Here is a 19,327-nt window from a genome sequence, read left to right on the forward strand (position 1 = left end):
CTCTCTAGGTGGTCATACGAAGGTCAAACCCTTCACAGTACTTTGTGCAATCTTTCAAGCAGTTCTGAATCCCATTTAATTGTACTTTCATCCAACCCCAACTCCTTCCTCTTACTTAAAATGAACACAAGGAATCTGGATTTTGTTTTATTGGTAATGTGTAGAACCAGAGAAAGAGGAAATCTGGTTCCTTTTCTATGATTGTGCCAATCTGGGTTAGTGAAAGGAGCATTGGATTCAGAGGACCTAGGTTTCAAATCACAGCTCTGACATTTACTGGTTGGGTCAAGCTACCTTCTGGAGACTCTGTTTTCTGAGTTATTAAAAGAGAAGTGTGTCTGAGATGATTTCTAAAGTCTTTCTAATTCTTAGCCTCTTGTTCTATAATCTAAGGTGTTCCAGCGAAGGAGTGATACAAAAATAGGTCGCACTTCCTTTGAAGGAATGTGCAATGAAAAGAATGTTCTTGATAAGAATTTACAAAGGACCAGAAACTGTGACAAGGCTAAGCACAAGCCTAGTCATTAGAAGCAATCCATCAATCAATCAACAGGCATTTATTAAGCACCTACTGACTACCAGGTTCTCTGCAAGGCTCTGCAGACACAGGATAGATATGGTCTTTTTGGAGACAAAAATCAGGGGGGAATAACAAGAACTCTAACAGTTGGTGGAGTGGGATAAGGGCAGGGAGAAGCATCAAGTCTGGTGGAGCTGGAGCTGAATTAAAGCGGAAGAAGAAGATTCTATGAGGTAGAGGATAAGAGAGAACGCATGCTAGGCCTTGGAGAATGGCCAATTCAAAAGCAGAGATTGAAATAAAGCATCATGTTAGAAGAAGTGTGACTGGTGTGAAGATGACTGAAAGAATAATGAATAATCAGCTAGAAAAGTATTAGTAATAATAATAAACAATAATAACATCATCAACAATAATAATAACCATTTATATAATAGCCTTTAAGCTCTTTAGTTTGGAGGCTAGGTTATGCTGAATAGCTTTTAAAAATCAAAGAAGCTCAGATTTTATCCTACAAGCAATAGGAAGACACTGCAGCTAACTGAGTAGAGGGCTTACGTGATCCAAAAGTAAAATCACTGTGGTTTGTGTGTGAAGAATGACATGGATTATGAACAGATGGAGACCAATCAATAGACTATATTTGGTACACCAATTCTATCATTTACTAGCTTTGAAACTTTGGCAAAATTCTCCAAGCTACAATTTCCTAAAAAAGGAATATGAAGGTAACAATAGCTGCTCTGTTCAACTTCAAATGGCGATTATGAAGCTCAAGTAAAGATGATTTATGTCAAAGTTCTTTGAAACCTGTTAAGGGCTCTGGAGATTTTAGGGATTATGAAACTCTTAAAGAAACCCTTGATATATTATCAACTGTACATAGAGATGTATGTTTGATACTGGCATCAATCAGCAGTGTGGTGGCACAGTGAGTAGAGTGATGGGCATGTCCTCAAACACCAGCTTGGCAAGTCATCCAACTCTATTTGCTTCAGTTTTCTTGTATGTGTAAAAATAAGCTGGAAAACGAAATGGCAACTCACTCCAGTAACTTTGACAAGCAAATCAAAGAGAGAAAGAGAGAGAGAGAGAGAGAGAGAGAGAGAGAGAGAGAGAGTTCACCAGTCAGATATAACTGAAAAATGACTAACTATCATATGCCAACAAGTATTGTGATCCACTGGTGGGGAGACCAAGAAATACAAACAACAGTCTCTCTCTCTCTCTCTCTCTCTCTCTCTCTCTCTCTCTCTCTCTCTCTCTCCATATATATATATATATATATATATATATAGGACAGGGTTCCAAGGACTAAGGATAGTCCAGTAAAGATGCTGATAGTGGGAGACAGATTGTTATATGTGAGGAATAGCTAGTGTCACTAGGCTAGTGTCACTGGATCTCAGAATTTGTGGGGGAAGGGATATAAGCTGTGGGAAAACTAAAAAGTTGAAAAGGGTTTTGAAGTCTAGCTATGTATTCTGTATTTGATCTTTGAGGTAACAGGGAGCCCCTGAGTAAGAGAGTCAAAAGGTAATACCTGGACTTTAGGAAGATCAATATGACTGCTGAAATGATGCAAGATTAGAGTAGAAAAAGATGAGGCAGGGTGACCAACTCTCAGGCCACTGTAAAGGGGTGGTGAGAATCTCACCAGGGTGGTGGCAGAGGAGAAAAAAGGGTACATGTGGCAAATGTTATGAAGGTAGGGTAGACAGTAACTTATATAGATATGGAAAGGGGATAAGAAAAGAAGTGAAAAGTGACATCTAGGTTGTGGATCTGGGTGACTGGGAGGCAAATGCTACCCTCAGAATTAGGGTTATAGGCAAGGGTGGAAAAAAAGCTTTTGGAGAAAAATAAAATGATTTCAATTTTTGAAATGAGAGAGACTAGGGTTAAATAAGTAGATCTGAAAATCATTAGCATAGTGATGACAATTTATGGAAGTAATGAAATCACCAACTGGAATACTATATAGAAGAAGGGAAGATGACCCAGGGCAGAGTCTTAGTGAACAACCACAGTTAGTGAGCAGGACCTGGAAGAAGATCCAGCAAAGGAGTTGAGAACGAACAGTCAGAGAGGATATTTGAAAAAGAGAAATGACAAGAGGGGAAAACAGAGAAAGAGAAAGAAAGAAATAAAAATGTAGAAATAAAAGTGTTAAGAAAAAAAAGATAGAGTCTAAGAGATCAAGGATAAAGAATATAAAAGATCAACTATAGATTTCACAAATTATCATTGGTAACTTTAGAGAGAGTATTTTCAATTGAATGATGAGGCTAGAAGCCAGACTGCAGAGGGTTAAAGAGAGCAAGAGAAAAAGGGAATGGAGATATCTTTTGTAGACAGTCTCTTCAAGGAATTTAGTCACAAAAGGAAGGCAAGAAAGGGATTACAGCTAGTGTGGACAAATGGCTCATGTAAAAATTTGAGAATTGGGGAAGATATGAGAATGTTTATAGACAATAGGAAAACAGTTAGGAGACAGGGAACAATTATATATTATTATAAATTCTAAATCATTAAAAATAGAAGAGAAGGGCAGCCAGGTGGCGCAGTGGATAGAGCACCGGCCCTGGAGTCAGGAGTACCTGAGTTCAAATCTGATCTCAGACACTTAATAATTACCTAGCTGTGTGGCCTTGGGCAAGCCCTTAACCCCGTTTGCCTTGCAAAAAACAAAAACAAAAAAAAAAATAGAAGAGAATTCAGAAATCATCTGGTTTAACCTCTTTATGTTACAGGTGAAGAAACTGAAGTCCAGAGACACTTAAATGAGTTCCTTAAATGAAAGTATAAGTTTGCTGCAAAAGCAGGGCTCGTACTCATATTTCCTGATATTTCTAGTTATAAAGCGGTATTTAGATTACTGATATCTACAGAAAATTGTACTTTTCAAAAAATTCATGTTTCTTTGTTTTTTAGGTTTTTGCAAGGCAATGGAGTTAAGTGACTTGACCAAGGCCACACAGCTAGGTAATTATTTGTCTGAGGTCAGATTTGAACTCAGGTACTCCTGACTCCAGGGCCGGTGCTCTATCCACTGCGCCACCTAGCTGCCCAAAAATTCATGTTTCTAAAAGGCTAATTTAAACAATTGCAATTTCATAAAGTATTAATTGTCTGGAATAGAGTTGTAGGGTGATATTGTTTTATTTTGTTGTTTTTTTATTTGCTTTATATTCAGTACTGTGTTCATAATAAACTAAAAATAAATCAAACTAAAATGGCTATATTCAAAATGTCTAATTTCTTTAAACTACACATCTACAAAATTTAAAGTTGACTAAGATTAACCTTCTATACATTTTTCCCAAAAAGTGTACAATTTTTTTTACTACCAATTTAAAACTGTGGAAATAACTTTACACATTTTTGAAAATCACTTTGGCATTAATTTAAACATAGAATGGCACTTCCTCAAATAGTTCCTCTATATTATACTACTATAGAGCTAAATTAATTGAAACAAAATTTTACCATTTTAAGTTATGAAACTATGCAAATGAGGCTGGATATTTTCAGTGTATAAAAACATGAAATATTTTGAATTCTACATTTTTCACTTAAAATGCTATGTTGGAAAAATAAGAAATAATCTTGTGTTTGTGAACCCAAATTAAGTTGAAGCAATACACACTTTAGTATTTAATTGCATTTTGCTTGATAAAATATTTCTAATATTTTTCTACTAAGAAGCAAAACCATTCATTTATTAACCTAAAAAATCAATTCAGAAAAGATTTTTCTTTTTATCTGAATTTAAAAGTTTTCAAACTAAGTGATAAAATCACTGGATTTGGAATCAGGGCAAAAAAAATGAATTTTAAATCTCATCTCAGATACTACCTATGTGAAAATGGGCACATTGGTCAATCTTTCTATGCCTCTATTACCTTATCTGAAACATAGGAATACTAATATTTGTACTACCTGCCTCATAGAATTGTGGTGAGCAAAGCACTTTGAAAACCTAAATGTCCTATGTAAATATAAATTAAAATTTCCTTCAGTCCAACGGCAAATAGTAATATGATATGCTTTTTTGTTCTCATATATTTTTTGTATTATTGTAATGGTGCACCATTAATTGTATTATTTTGTTGTTAGAATTTCATTACACTATATTTGTAACTATGTTAAATTTGAATCTACCTTTATATATATGACTTATAAAGTCACTTCACAGTTGATCAACAAGCATTAAGTACCTCCTCTGGGTCAAGCATATATACAAAACAAATGCAAGGTAATTGGGAGAAAAGAAAAAAGAGAAACAGGGAGCAAAGCACCATTTTAGTCTGGTCTTACTTAAATTAATGAGTTTCACTCTTTACAGAAATAAAGGCAAGCTTAAATAACTTGGAAGATATTCATTGTTCATGGCTAGGCTTCCCAAGTATAGCAAAAATTACAATATTTCTTAAATTGATTTTCAGATTTGGTTCATTAATCAAAAATCCAAAAGTTTGCTTTACAGAACTAGGTAAAATAACAAAATTAATCTCAACACAAATAAAGAAAGGAGGAATAAAAGAGGCCTATAGAACGAAAGCTAAGTTAAAAAGAAAAATCACCAAAATTAAAAGCTACGGTTTAAGAAAAAATGTGTTGATCACTGATTAAACTAGTCAAGAGAGACCTAGATGCACCTCAACAGAGTAGCAGTTAGTATTTGTTAAATCTAAGAACAAAAATTCTGGAGAAAAAATCCCTTACTTAAGAATAGTGGACAAATGGGAAAGGAATAGTATTATGCCATAAGAAACAATAGATATGAAGAACTAGAGAAATTTGGAAAAACATAGATGAACTAATGAAGAGTGATGTAAGAAGAATCAAGTGAACAATTCACAAAGTGAGTCCAATGATATAAAGGAAAACAATGATGAAAGGGTTCAAAACACTGATTTCTAAAAGGCTAACAATAATCATTATAGTCATTGAGTACTATAGTCACAAATTTAGAACTCTGCTTCTCTCTCCTGAACATAGAAATGGTGAACTTTAAATGTGGAATGAGGAATACCGTTGTCATTTATGGCCAATTGTACTATTCTGATTGCTTTTCTGAAAGTATTGTTACAATGGGGATTGCATAAGGACAGCAGTGGGAAGTAACCATGATATTTAAAGAAAAGAGTATAAATAAAACCCTTTATAAGAAATCCAGGGAACAATTAGGTGGCACCAGGAGGACCTGAGTTTAAATCCAACTTCAGACCCTTAATAATTACCTAGTACATGAATCTTGGTCAAATCACTTAACTCCACTGCCTTAAATAATCATTTTTTAAATCCAGAAAATTTCTTTTAATCCCCATAACAACTGAAGTTATTATCTCAGATCCACTTGAAATTAGCAGTTAGTTATTTTCATCTCTTTTACTTATTAGAGCATTTCACATTTTTTGAGAAGGCCACCTTGGTACTGCAGAAAAGATGCTGCATCTGGAGTCAAAGGATGTGAATTTGAATCCTCTTTCTATCCACTAATTGAGTAATATTATATTTAATTTCTATGAGTCTTGGTTTAGAACTTCATAAAATTAAATAATATGACCACTAAGATTAAGGCTTTTGAACCTTTATAAAAGATAATTTTGAAGGCTGATAATTTAAATCTGAAAAAAGTCATTAAAAGGAAGACTGCTAAACTATATTCAAATAATAAAATGTAATGAACTAAAATTCATTTGATCATATTTATTTTGAAATTCAGAATATCCTGAATTATTTTGAATGTTTGTCCACAGAAATAAAGTTGCATCATATTATATACAAAAAAAACCTTAGTAATTAATCAGTTCAGCCTTCTAAAATTCTAAGGATGTGGCAATGGAAGTCCAAAAAGAATACTGTCATTTGATTAAGTTCAGAAAGCTACTTAAGTCTCATTATTATTGTAAAATTAATAAAACTGAATTGAGATTAAATCACTTTCCCACATTCTAATAATAGAGCATACCACAGTCTTGGAGTGATGTGTACAAGAAGTTATTATTATACTTCCTTAATTAAGCCTCTAATTTTGCTAATTTTTAATCTTTCTGGTTGATTGATATCAACTGATAATCATTGGATTGTCAATTGAAATTAATTGTCAACTATTTAAATTTAGAAAGCCACACCCAACCTCTCAAAGTTATTTGCATTGCCCAAGAAAGGAATAATAGCCACATTTTGAGAACCCAATCCTGCAGTGCCAAAAGAAATTGAGTTGCCTCAGACATATATTATACTCAGAGTATATATTGTACATCTATTAGCTATCTTATTTCTCTTATTTTTGAGAGGTTTTGTTCATTTTTTGTATTTGTTGATTATACCTTCATTTTTCTTGACCATGAATGCCAGCAAATATTTCAATTTAGCATCAAAAAGTATATTACATATCACTGCAATATCATTCAATAAACATATACTAAGTACCTGCTAATGTGTAATAAGAAAGGAGAAAAACATATCATTTCTCAAAATCTATTTTTCAAAACTATTTGACAAGAATTAGGAAAAAGAAGAAATCAAGAGAATCATTATAGGACAAAATATTTTCCATTAGTACACCTTGCCCTGAAAACTAAATACTTACTGATTGTTGCCAAGCTTTGTCCCACTTTTAAAGTATGCTGTGATATTTTAACAGTGCATTTTCTGGATGAACTCAACCCATCTATAATAAAACATATTCAACATTTCCTAAAGTATATATAATCTAATACTGACTAAGATTGGGAAAGTAGGGACTAGGCCTGTGATTTCACTGATAAAGTGAATTCTCTGGAGTTCTAATACAGGCTAGGACCTTCTCTGAAATTTAAGTCTTAGAATCATCTCAACCACAAAAAAATCAAGTCCCAGGATAACATGGGCAAAATGTGTCAGAAATAGGATTAAAAACTGAATTATCATTTGAAAATGTTAGAAATGGTTGCAACAGTATAGAGTCCAGCAGAGAAGATATGGATTACCTCTGATAAATGAGGACAAAAGTAATCAATCTTCAGCCTTGAAATTCAATGAATATACTGTTTCATAGTATGATGCTCCTATCAGAAGATGTCACTTCTAAACAGTAGTTATAGTTTTTAGATTTATGAAACTAATACCTCTCCCCAATACTTTCATTCAGAGAAATCAAATGTTAACAGAAACAAAACCAAGGGTGCATTCCTGGAAATTTAAATCATCTCTGGAAAGTATTCAAGGATTCTACCTTGCCAATAAGAACGACTCACAACAGGAAGAAAAATGAAATGTTTTGCTAATAGATCAAATGAGAATGAAAACAAACTTCTATGTTTCTAACTTGAAATATTTTCGTCAAACTTTCCTTAATGGAAATAGTGTTGTTTTTTTCTTTAAGACTTCCATAAATCCTTCTGTCAGAATTACATATTGTGTACATCCTATATGCTGCTGATCACATTAGGGCATCAGCTACAATTGAGCATAATTATGTATAAATATCCCCACCAGGAGTGGTCATTGTAATGAGTCCCTCTGGGAAATCTGAAAGGTCATTTGTGTGTATGGCGGGGGTGGGGGGGGTGTGGGGGTGGTAGTCATGACAGCATTTACTTGTAAATATCTGCCAGTCTGCTTCAGGGAATGTGGGTCCTAATTCCAAAACTCTACTACTTAGGACCTTCACGATCCCAGGTAAATCACTTTTAATCTCCATAAGTCTCAGTTTCTTTGGTTCTAAAATAAGATAATAGGTCTAAGTAGTCTCAACTTCATTTCAGTTGTAAATGCTTGATTCTTTGGACTCTCTAAGCCTTTGTTTTCTCATCTATAAATGTGGGGTTTTTAATACCAATTTAGGACCAAAAGTCATATTTATGTAAAAAGTATTTTGTAAGTCAACAAGCCAAATCAAGAAGCACCAATTAAGCATGTTATGTGCTAGGCCCTATACACTAGGTGAACAAAGCAAGCCAAAAAAAAATAATAATAAAATAAAATAAAAAAACCAATGCCCTGAAAGCTCACAATCTAAAGGGGAAGTCAACTTGCAAACAATAAGGTAAATCAAAACAGACATATAAAGGATAAATTGGAAGTTCTCTCATAAGGAAGGAACTAGCACTGGAGAAGGTGAAATTTGAAATGTATTGAAGGAGTCCTGAGTCAGAGCTAGGAGGCGGAAGTGAAGGAGGGAAAGAATTCCAAGCCTGGAAAATAGCCAGTGATGAGGCCTAGAGCTGGGAAATGGTGTTTGTTTGAGGAACAGCAAGAAGGCCGGTGTCACTGGACTGTGTTGTACATGAGGAGGAGTAATGTATAAGAAGACCTGTAAGGCAGAATGAAAAGGCCACCTTGTGAAGGAGCTTAAAATCCAAACCCAAGATTCTGGCCATTGGAACTCAATGAAGGGGAAAGTTCTGGGGGGGGGGGGGAGAAGGAGGAGGAGGAAGGGGAAGGAGAGAGGGACAGATGACATGAATGATCAGACTTTGGTTTTAGGAAGGTTATTTTGATAGCTGAGTGAACTAAATGATCTATATTATATATGTCAGCTCTTAGGATCACTACCACTAAAAATCTGTGGTATTCATTTGGCAAATCTCTGGCAGCTGATTATATAAAGATAATGAAGATAAGATTGATCTGAAGGCAGCTAGGTGACTGGAGACAGGAAGATTCATCTATCTCCCTGAGTTTGAATCTAGCCAGCTGTGTGACTCTGGGCAAGTCTCTTAACAAAGTTTTCCCTCACTTTCCTTATCTTTAAAATGATCTGGAGAAGAAAATGGCAAACCATTCCAACATCTTTGCCAAGAAAGCCCTAAATGAAGAATCAGACTGAAAAATGACCACACAAAACCAAAGATTTACCTGGCTGTAGAGAAGTTCTCTCACAGGAAAATGATGCTTTCTTATTCTGGGCAAACGCCTACTAAAGATTTTCTACTGGTTACTAAGGGAAATATGAATTCCAGGTATGGATGAATCACCATAAACATCACCACTATGAGTGTTCTTGAAATGGAAAGATATTATTATCACCTTCATATAGTTCTAATGCAGATTTAAAAAAAAAACTTATCTGACATAGTAAACTGCTCAAGTTTACACTAAAAGTGTTTGGATTGGTGGTTATACAACCACTAATAGATATGCTTAGTACAATGACATTTCAATATTCTCACCATCTGTCTTAGATTCAGTAAAATATCCATTCTTAACCTAACCAGACTACAAATAATAAACATGCTAAATATATTCATTTACAAAGTTTACATTTAGAAAAAAGCACTATTAGCCAATGCAAATCCTACACATATAACACTAATCCAACACAGACTACCTACAGCAGCTATGGTATGAATGTGACTGAACCAAAAAATAATAATAAACTACTCAGTGTGGTTTTTCCCTCATAATTTCATGTCTTGTGGCACTGACCTCAATTTTTATGGTAAGCTGAAGCTAAAGCTGCATATGTAAACATATCTATTTGCAAGGGTTCACAAAATGTAATAAGAACAATGAGGAGAAATAGAGAAATGTAATTCCAATCCACTTTAACGTGAGCATGGCATCAACTCCCATATATATGTGGACTATGAATCCTGTAGATGTGATGAGTAATGTGGTACTCATACAATCTTTCTCTCTCTGGGCTGAATCAGTTACCCCCAACTTGCACTTACTTCAGTAGGTCAGGGTAATATGTCCAAATGGATACTCATGACCACAATCACATGATTACTACTGAAACTCTAGGTCATGGGGTATCTCTGATGTGTACATATGTATCCTCTTTTGTACTATATTATAGCTCCACATTTTGACATCACTGATTTTTATACATGAAAAAATTTCTAAATTACAAATCTTAAAAGTAAGAGTAAGGACATTTCCTCAATAGAAGGCAGGCATAAAAATAATTGCAACGCTCAGTAGATGACAAGAACAAAAATAATTAAAAGTCTACTTAAGAACCTGAGTCACAACCCCCAAAGTAGTATCTGTAGAAGAAGTGAACACATTTAAAAAAACCTACTAGGGAGGCATAAGAAACTCAAAGAAACTAAAGTTTAAGAGAGTTCAAACTTCAGAATATCTCTTTAAGACATAGCTTAAGTACCACCTTCTACATGAAGCATTGCCTGATTCCCACTCCCCAACCTCTAGCTACTGCCCTCCCTCTACAAGTACCTTGTATTTCACTACTTTGTATATATTTGTATTTGTTTTTTATATATTTATATTTTCATATGTTATATAATTTTATAAGTAACTACTGTCTCTCCCATTAGAATGAAAGCTCTTTTGAGAGTAGAACAGGAGTAATTTCTTTCTTTGTACTTCTTATCCAGTGCCAAATACATGGAAGGATCCATTGATTTATTGCTCCAAAGTCTTTCTCTTCCCCATCATCCTCTTCCCACCCTTTTTTCCTCTTAAACGTCAAACCATGGAAGGCAGTAAAGAGTAATTCAAGCAAATGTTTAAAAGGATTCTTTTTGATCAGACAAGTTGGAACTGATTAGTCCTGTCTTTCTCTTACTAATCTCAGAAAAGCAATGCCTCTCTTCTAATTAGCAAGGCTCTCCAGCAATACAACTGCAACATTATCATTTTTTATTAGATCTTGTTGGCTTTTATATTGTCTTCCATTATCACTTCTCTAATGCTTCCCTTATCTTATGTCCTCAAATCCTCCTTTACCTAGTTTCCCCTTCTATGTTTATCTCCATTTAATGATTTCCTTCCTCAGTAATAGTTTCTATTTAATCAAGACCTCCATATTAGCAAGGACCCATTTCGAACTTACAAAATTAATCCCAAAAGACTCACCTTTCTGTAAGGCATGACTCCAGTAATCCTTATATAATATCCACACAGTACTCAAATAGCTGTTTCATTTACAGTTTATCCAATGTCCTTAAGACTCTGGGAGGAATTCTCTATTTAGTGCTATGAAAATTCTGACTCTTCTCAAAATTTTAGTTGAGGAAAAATTTTTTCTCAAACCAATTTAATCAGTTTTGATTAAATATTTGTTTTTTTCTGCTCCCTTCGCAATTCTAATGCCATTTATGAGATGGGCAATATCTTAAACAATAAACAGGTCATTTAACAGTAAAGTCAGGATTAAAATAATGATCCTTAGAATCAATCATTTTTGGTTCCAATTATAAGGAAAGTTAAAGAATTCTCAACTATCCTAATACAAATTTTAAAATGGTCTTTAACTAAGTGGAATGAATCAAAAAGTAGATCCAAAGGAAATTTGTGAAACTTTAAAACTTCAGAAATTTTGCTTAGATTATTTTTAAATACAGGAAAAGTCATTTGTGTGGGAAAATATAAAAAAAAAAAACAAGTATCAAGAGCCCTAACTTTTAATTCTGTCATTGCTATTGTCCCTTGAATAAGTGACTCAACCTGCTGAGGCTTAGTTTTTTGAATGTGAATATATTATATATAGACCACATGAATGGTTTATACAATAATTATCTCTTGCTTGATAAAATATATAACAAAAAATTATCATGAATTCAGCAATTCTTCAAAAAAACCAAATTATTATTTTATTATTTTAAACATTATATTCCTCTGACCATTCCTGGATTTTTTTATTTCCTGTTAGGCACCAATGAAGTGTTAATAATACAGAACCATTACACAAAACTCATTGCTTTGGTTGCATCTTTTGTTGGAGCTAAATGAAGAACAAGATAATAATGCTTGATGTGCTTATAGATTTGGATGCCCTTCCCGTGCCCCCAGGAATTCCTCTGTGGGCCATTCAAGCCTGGATGATCCCTAAGGTCTTTCAGGCAATAAAATGCTTGAGCTTCTATGATATCTCCTAATTAATTTGAATGAAACAACATTTGATTATATCATCCCCTTATACAAAGAATTCCTCATTGATCCCCACTCCCTATAGAAGATACAGAGCCTCCAACACACAAAACAAAGTCCTAGGCCTTCTAGCCCTGTCTCCTACAATTCCCTTAACTATACTCTACTACAGAATTTATATCATTTATATTTTATTTATATCATATCAAATAATTAGTAATCATGATTAATATGTACAGGGCTGTGGAGATGATAAAGTCAGTCACAAATTCAAAGAGTATTCATTTCAATTCTTTTAAGTCACTAATGTTTAAAGGCAGCTAGAAGGCACAGTGTGTAGAGTACTGAAATCAGAAAGCCTTGAGTTCAAATCCAACCTCAAATACTTACTAGTTGTGTGACCCTGGAGAATCACTTACATTGACTGCCTCACAATCCAGTGTCATCTCCAGTGATCCTGATCCATATCTGGCCACTGGACCCACATAGTTCTGGAGAAGAAAGTGAGGCTGGTAACTTAGCACAGCACCCCCTCACTCAAATCCAATTCACGTGCTTGTCATGGTATCATCTCCCTGAGGTCATAACCTTCTTTAAGTACAAAAACTAGACATCATCATCTTCACAGGGTACCAGATGCTATCATCCTAGATAGATACTAGTGACATAAAGACAAAAATGAAACAGTTCCTACCCTGAAGAAGTCTATATTCCATTGGTGAAAAACAAGATATACAGAGATAAATAAATAAAATATGCAGCAATGTTTGTGATAGGTGTGAGGGGGAGACACTAACAAAAAGGAGAAATAATTGAGGCTTTTTTGAAAGAGATGATGCCAGAGCTGAAACTTGAAAGGGGATATGGGTCCCAAAAAGTGGAGATAAGGAAAGAGAACATTTCAGGCATGGAGGACAATTGGTATTAAAGGCTATGGATCATCTTATATAGGCAACAACAAGTCAATTTGACTGCAAATCCCCACAGTCATGATTCAGTCTCAACACACTCTTACTTCATAGAAGTCAGCAGTCACTAATACTATCTAGTTACATGAAAGAAAGAGGAAGCAACAGAGGAAAAATGGAAGACTGAGCATTTATGAGTTCATCTGGCCCAGAGAAATTCAGTTGGAAACCAAGATGATTTGGTTAGAAAATAGAATGTATAAGGGGAGAATGCCCCTAAATGTCATGTCTAAGCTGTCTGCTTCTACAAAAAGTTGTTTTCAGAGTCTCAATATATGAAAATCATAGTAAAGATAAAACTGGGATTTAAGATTTTTAAAAATCTTGGGGGACCATTGCAAATCTTTATTATTTTTTTTACATATTACTGAACTGGGAATAGGGTAGAAATAGGATAAATGAAAGATCTCTCTTTCTCAGATGAGAACTTAATTACATTGGTGTGGAGACCATCCAGTGCAGAATCTAATATAACTCATTCTCATCCCCTATCATGTCCACTTTTACTTTCCCTAGATCTTCCCCCTTAGAAGTTCCTGCCAAGGGGCAGCTAGGTGGCCCAGTGGATAGAGCACCAGCCTTGGAGTCAGGAGTACCTGGGTTCAAATCCGACCTCAGACACTTAATAATTACCTAGCTGTGTGGCCTTTGGCAAGCCACCTAACCCTATTGCATTGAAAAAAAAGTGCATGCCAACATGCTTTTCAATTTCTTTCATGGGCCAGAAATGGAAGGGTGAGTAAAAGGTCTACATGAGACAAGCAACCACTGTTGCCTTATGCTTGTAGATATTAGCTACAATAACAATGCATAATAAAAGAAGAGTCGGTATAGATCAATCAATCAGAGAGCATTTATTAACTTTGTACTATGTGCCAAACACTGGACTAGAAATACAAATAAAAAGAATGAAACCAACTCCACTAATAAAGAGCTAACATGTTACTGGGGAATACAAGTATATCTACAAATATATATACAGCACATATATATATATATATATATATATATATATATATATATATGTAAAATGAATAAATACAATGTATGGAAATAGTGCAATACAAGATATTTTGGGAGAAAGGGCACAAGGAGGCACCTGTCAAGAACTTGGGAGATCTTTTTTGAAGAAGATAGTGCTTGAGTTTTACCTTAAAAAAAGATATGAACTCTAAGAACTCCAGAGATAATGATGGTTTAGGGGAAAGCATGTCCCCAAGATGTTATTAGGAAATATTTGTAGTTTTTTCCCTTGAACCTTTTCCCTGGAACCTTAAAACAAATATGTTAATTAACTAAACAGAACTGAAAAAAACTAGTCATTCTTGGCTAATATTGCAGGAAATAAAACTATTGTGGGCTCATGAATTCATAGTATTCAAGAAGATACATTCTTAAACTACCTAGGGTACTACTAGAAGAACACTGAGGGTTAAGGGATGTGAGCCAGATCATATTCAGGATATGATCTACCAATGATAAAATCCATTCAGATAAGAAAATGGAAAAATTATAAAGATGACTGTAATACTACATGAGACAAAAACTCCACAAAACAACATAGAATCATTTAAATATTTAGATCTCAAGCACAAGTCTTATTATCTGAGGGTAATCAACCCACCAGACTTATGCTGTAGTATCTGGTTGTAAGGCCCCTTGACTCATAATCTCCTAGCCTTTATTCAGACTTTACACCCTCTTACTCACTCCATAGATGTCAACAGTCACTGATTCTATCTAGTAACATGAAAGAAATGGGAAGCAACTAGAAGGGAAGAATGGAAGACTAAGCCTTTATGAGTTCATCTGGCCCGGAGAAATTGTGTTGGAAACCAAGATGAAAGCAGTCCCTGAAAATTTATTCAAGGTAAGAACACAGACTGGGCTCTCCATTACCATCACCTCACTTGAGACAAGGAGTCTATAGCAGTGAAAGAGAGAGAAGCCAAAGTGGAGAAAAGAGACAAATGACTAAGAATACAAGGGAATGACTAAAAAACAAAGGTAATGGGGAAAGGAAAAGAAAAAAAAAATCTTGTTCACAAGATAAAAACAACAGTTACTCCTAAAGACAGAAGAAAAACTGAATAAATATACAAAGAGAATCCAGGACTTTATGAATAAGTATTATGCCATAAAGGAAAATAAAGCAAAATTCTCCAGTCAAAAAGAGAATCCTGAAAATTCCCCAGAGGTCATGGAACACAAGCATAAAATCCCAGGATGATTCAAAAGTAACTTTGTTAACATTATTAAAGGAAATTATAAGGAATTAAACTGGTTCAGAAGTCAGAAGTTCTTTTACCAAAAATTTTGAGATAATTTGGATATGTTAATGAACTAACCCCATAGATAGAAGGTGGTTTATTCCCAAAAACTGCTATAAAAGTAAAACCCTCAAAGTTTTCTTCCCCCAAAACTTTTCCTTTACCATCAAGTCAAAATAGTATAGCTGAATATAACAGAAACAGAACAATGAACTGAGTATGTAAACTTTAAAACTTTCTAAATCAACAAGGTAACTAATCTAAAACAAATGCAAAGGAGGAAAATCTTGAAAATTAGAAAAGAAAATAGTAGTTGTTGGAGTACAAATATACTGACACACTGTTAATTCTGTGAATTGGTTCAAATATTTGAGGAATCAGTTTGGAACTAAATCTCTAAGGAGTATATGTAATCCAGTGACCCAGGGATATCACTAGGAGCATACACCCAGGAAGTCAACAAAAGTAGAAAAAGTTCTAGAAAGATCAAAATAAGATTTATAATAGTACTTTCTTTTGTAGCAAAGAAATCAAACCAAAACAGGGGATTCTCAATTGATGAACAGCCAAACAAAAGGACAAGGCAGCAATATTAACCTTATTTAGAAAGCTCAAAGCTAATGCTTACCAATGGAAAATATGGGACTAAACAGTTTCACAATTTAGAGATTACCCTTTGGCCAAATAATCTTTCAAACATAACAATGTGTTTATTCCAAAAGAGACTCACAGTTGTCTGCAGCACATAAATACCAGCCATTAACTTCTAGTTGTTCAAATTTTCAGACTTCTTGAGGACAGAGCTTAAAGCTTTATTGGACAAATTACTCATCTTACTGCAACTAGTCTATGGATAAATCTCATGTTTAAACAAAACTGAAAATATGTACCAGCAATTTCTGTTTACTACTTAAAAAAAAAGGAAGCCTATTTGGTATGTTGTTCATTTTTTTTTAAATTTTGGTCACAGTACTATCTAATGCATGCTGTACTTTTCATGATAAAAGCCTATAATACACCATACTAATGAAATCATACAATCTGAGAACCTCCACTGTCAGGATTTTGGTCCTATGATATGTAAAGTTCACGAATTAGTTGTGACTCGTTCTGTGGTACAGCCTTCGGAGCTCTTACTGGTCTGATGAGCCACAATTGAACAAACTATACCTTGACCTCAACATAGTGCTTTTATATTGACCTTTAAGAACAAAAGGCAAAAATTGAAATTCCAAACAAATTCTAGACTTTCATAGCTCCAAACTAGTAGATCAGAAGGTGTTAATAATTCTTAAGTGAAGACTTTGAAATTTACCAAAAATTTTGAGATAATTTGGATATGTTAATGAACTAACCCCATAGATAGAAGGTGGTTTATTCCCAAAAACTGCTATAAAAGTAAAACCCTCAAAGTTTTCTTCCCCCAAAACTTTTCCTTTACCATCAAGTCAAGCTGCTGCATGCTCCCATCTCTTAGAAACAGCTGCATGACCATGTCTCTCTCTACTCCTTCCCATCCTTTTCCCCAAAACTGCCTGCCTCCCTTCACCACACCACCCCCTATTCCCATGCCACCACCTGTCTCTGAATCCTTTTTACTGCTTCTCTCTGGGCCTATTCTAATTGCAATCACCACCCCATTTCTCACTACCAATTATTGTTAGTATGTTTTTCCTATTGAGTAGCCAGTGAGCCCCCCATTCCAAATTCTCATAAATTATCAATTTACACCCCTTTGGCAAACTCATAAATCCTTTGAACCCCTCAGAATAATATTTTAAATGAATAAATTAAAATGATATTTAAAAGGAAAACAATTATATTGCTGGATTTTTTTCTGGTCTAAGTTCATAGAGCCCCTCAAATACACCTACAAATCTCCCTCTGGCTTAGGGACTCACACAGTAACCAATACTAAGAAACTATTTCAACTATATAAACTGAAAAAATCATTATCAGTGGATATAGAAAAACTGTACTTATGTCACTTGAATTTTGTATTATGAGTATGTTATATGATATTGAAATCTATGTGAAAATGTAAACCTATTATCAGGAGGGGTTTGTAATTCACACTGAAGCAAAGTATCTCATCAGTCCTCAAAAATAAAAATGGAAGAAAAACTTGGAATATGACAGAATTAAGAGTAAAGGTAAAAGGCTAGCACTATAAGTTAATAAATCCTATTAATTTGTAGTTGCCTACTTAAAAAGATGAATTTTTCACAGATTAGAGAATTGCAAGTATTTCTTCAATGAAAGGACAAGAATATTAGGCCCCTTAGAATGGAAATAGAGAAAACAAAAGAAAAAGAATAAGGGTAAAAGAGTGCACCAAACAAAATTCAGAAAGGACATGAAAAAAAATCATTGTTCTTGAGAAGTTCAACTTCTTTGAGTGTCACTAAAGGAACATGGAAAGAATCGCTATTAGATTATCCCATGAAGATTGATCAGATGAAAATGTCCTAGAGGGGAAAAAAGAGAGCAAAGGGAGAAGAAAAATGAATTAACATCTCTGGAAATCTAGATATCACAAAGGATGGCAATTCCAAAATAAGAAAAAAAAATAAAGATAGGTTACAGAGGGAAGAATGAACACATAAATCACTACTATTTACCTTGAGCATAAAAGAAAACATAAGTAAAATTAATGAATATAATACAGATGTATAGAAAAAGTAGTTCAAATCCCAGTAATGTGCAACCATGTTGAAAAGTCACAGACTTTCTTAGTCTTGATTTATCATCAGAAAATGAAAAAATTGGACAAAAATCATCTGAGTCCAACGTGATCTCAATATAAGACTCCTTAATCTTCTAGATCTGTTGTGTCTCAGAGATGGATTTAGGAGAAGAGTATGCAAGGATAAACATGGAGGGAGCAGTTGGTAGAGCAGTGGATAGATATTTAATAATCTGGGAAAGTCACTTAACCCCTTTGCCTTACAAAAATGAAAAAAGAATAAATATGGAGGTTTGGGGCAAAGTTGGATAACAGAAAAGGAGATGTATACAGTACCCAAGAAGGTAGACAGTGATCAGATTATGTTAATCAAGTTGCAACTATCTAAAGCTGGCTTTTTTTTTAAGGCAAGATCCAAGGGTTCTAAGTTAGGCAAGGCAGAGGGTATCAGTGTGCATGACAAAGGAAACTAGGATCGATAAATTCAAGCAAAATAAGTTGCAATACCTAGCACTGTTCTTTAAAGGGAAAAACAAACAACTCTTTAATAATAATAAGATAAATTCACACATAAATTGAAACAGAGAACAGAACACAACAATTGGTTATATATAAGAAACACACTTAAAACATAAGGATATAGATCTCTAGGTGATTCAGTGATCTGCAGTCAGAAAGCCCTCAGCTCGGATATTGTCTCAGATTCTTCCCAGCTGTGTGACTCTAGACAAGTCACTTAGCCTCTGTTTGCCTCAGTTTTTTCAACTGTAAAATGGTAATAATAATAATAATAATAATAATAATAATAGTACTTGCCTCACAAGGTGCTGTGAGGATCAAGTGAAAGAAATTTGAAAAGGCAGAAATAACAATAAAACAATTACTCAAACCAGAAAATATAAAAAAAATCTATGAAGAAAATAAGGAACAATATTCTAAATAAATATTAGATCAAACAAGAGCCTGGAAACAATGGATCCTCACATTAAAGAGAATGACAAATGGAATGTCACTTCTTTTTTTTTTCCACCCCCTTCAGTGTGTTTGCCCT

The 19,327-nt window shown here is 34.3% G+C and overlaps 1 protein-coding gene across 7 annotated transcripts in view; it reads right to left on the reverse strand.

Moving 5' to 3' along the window:
- Positions 1-19,327, reverse strand: part of WDR27 (WD repeat domain 27) — a 292,990-nt gene that overhangs the window by 43,516 nt on the left and 230,147 nt on the right. The gene's annotated exons all lie outside the window — the stretch shown is intronic.

The sequence above is a fragment of the Macrotis lagotis genome, chromosome 5 (assembly GCF_037893015.1).
Source record: "Macrotis lagotis isolate mMagLag1 chromosome 5, bilby.v1.9.chrom.fasta, whole genome shotgun sequence".
Taxonomy (NCBI): Eukaryota; Metazoa; Chordata; class Mammalia; order Peramelemorphia; family Peramelidae; genus Macrotis; species Macrotis lagotis.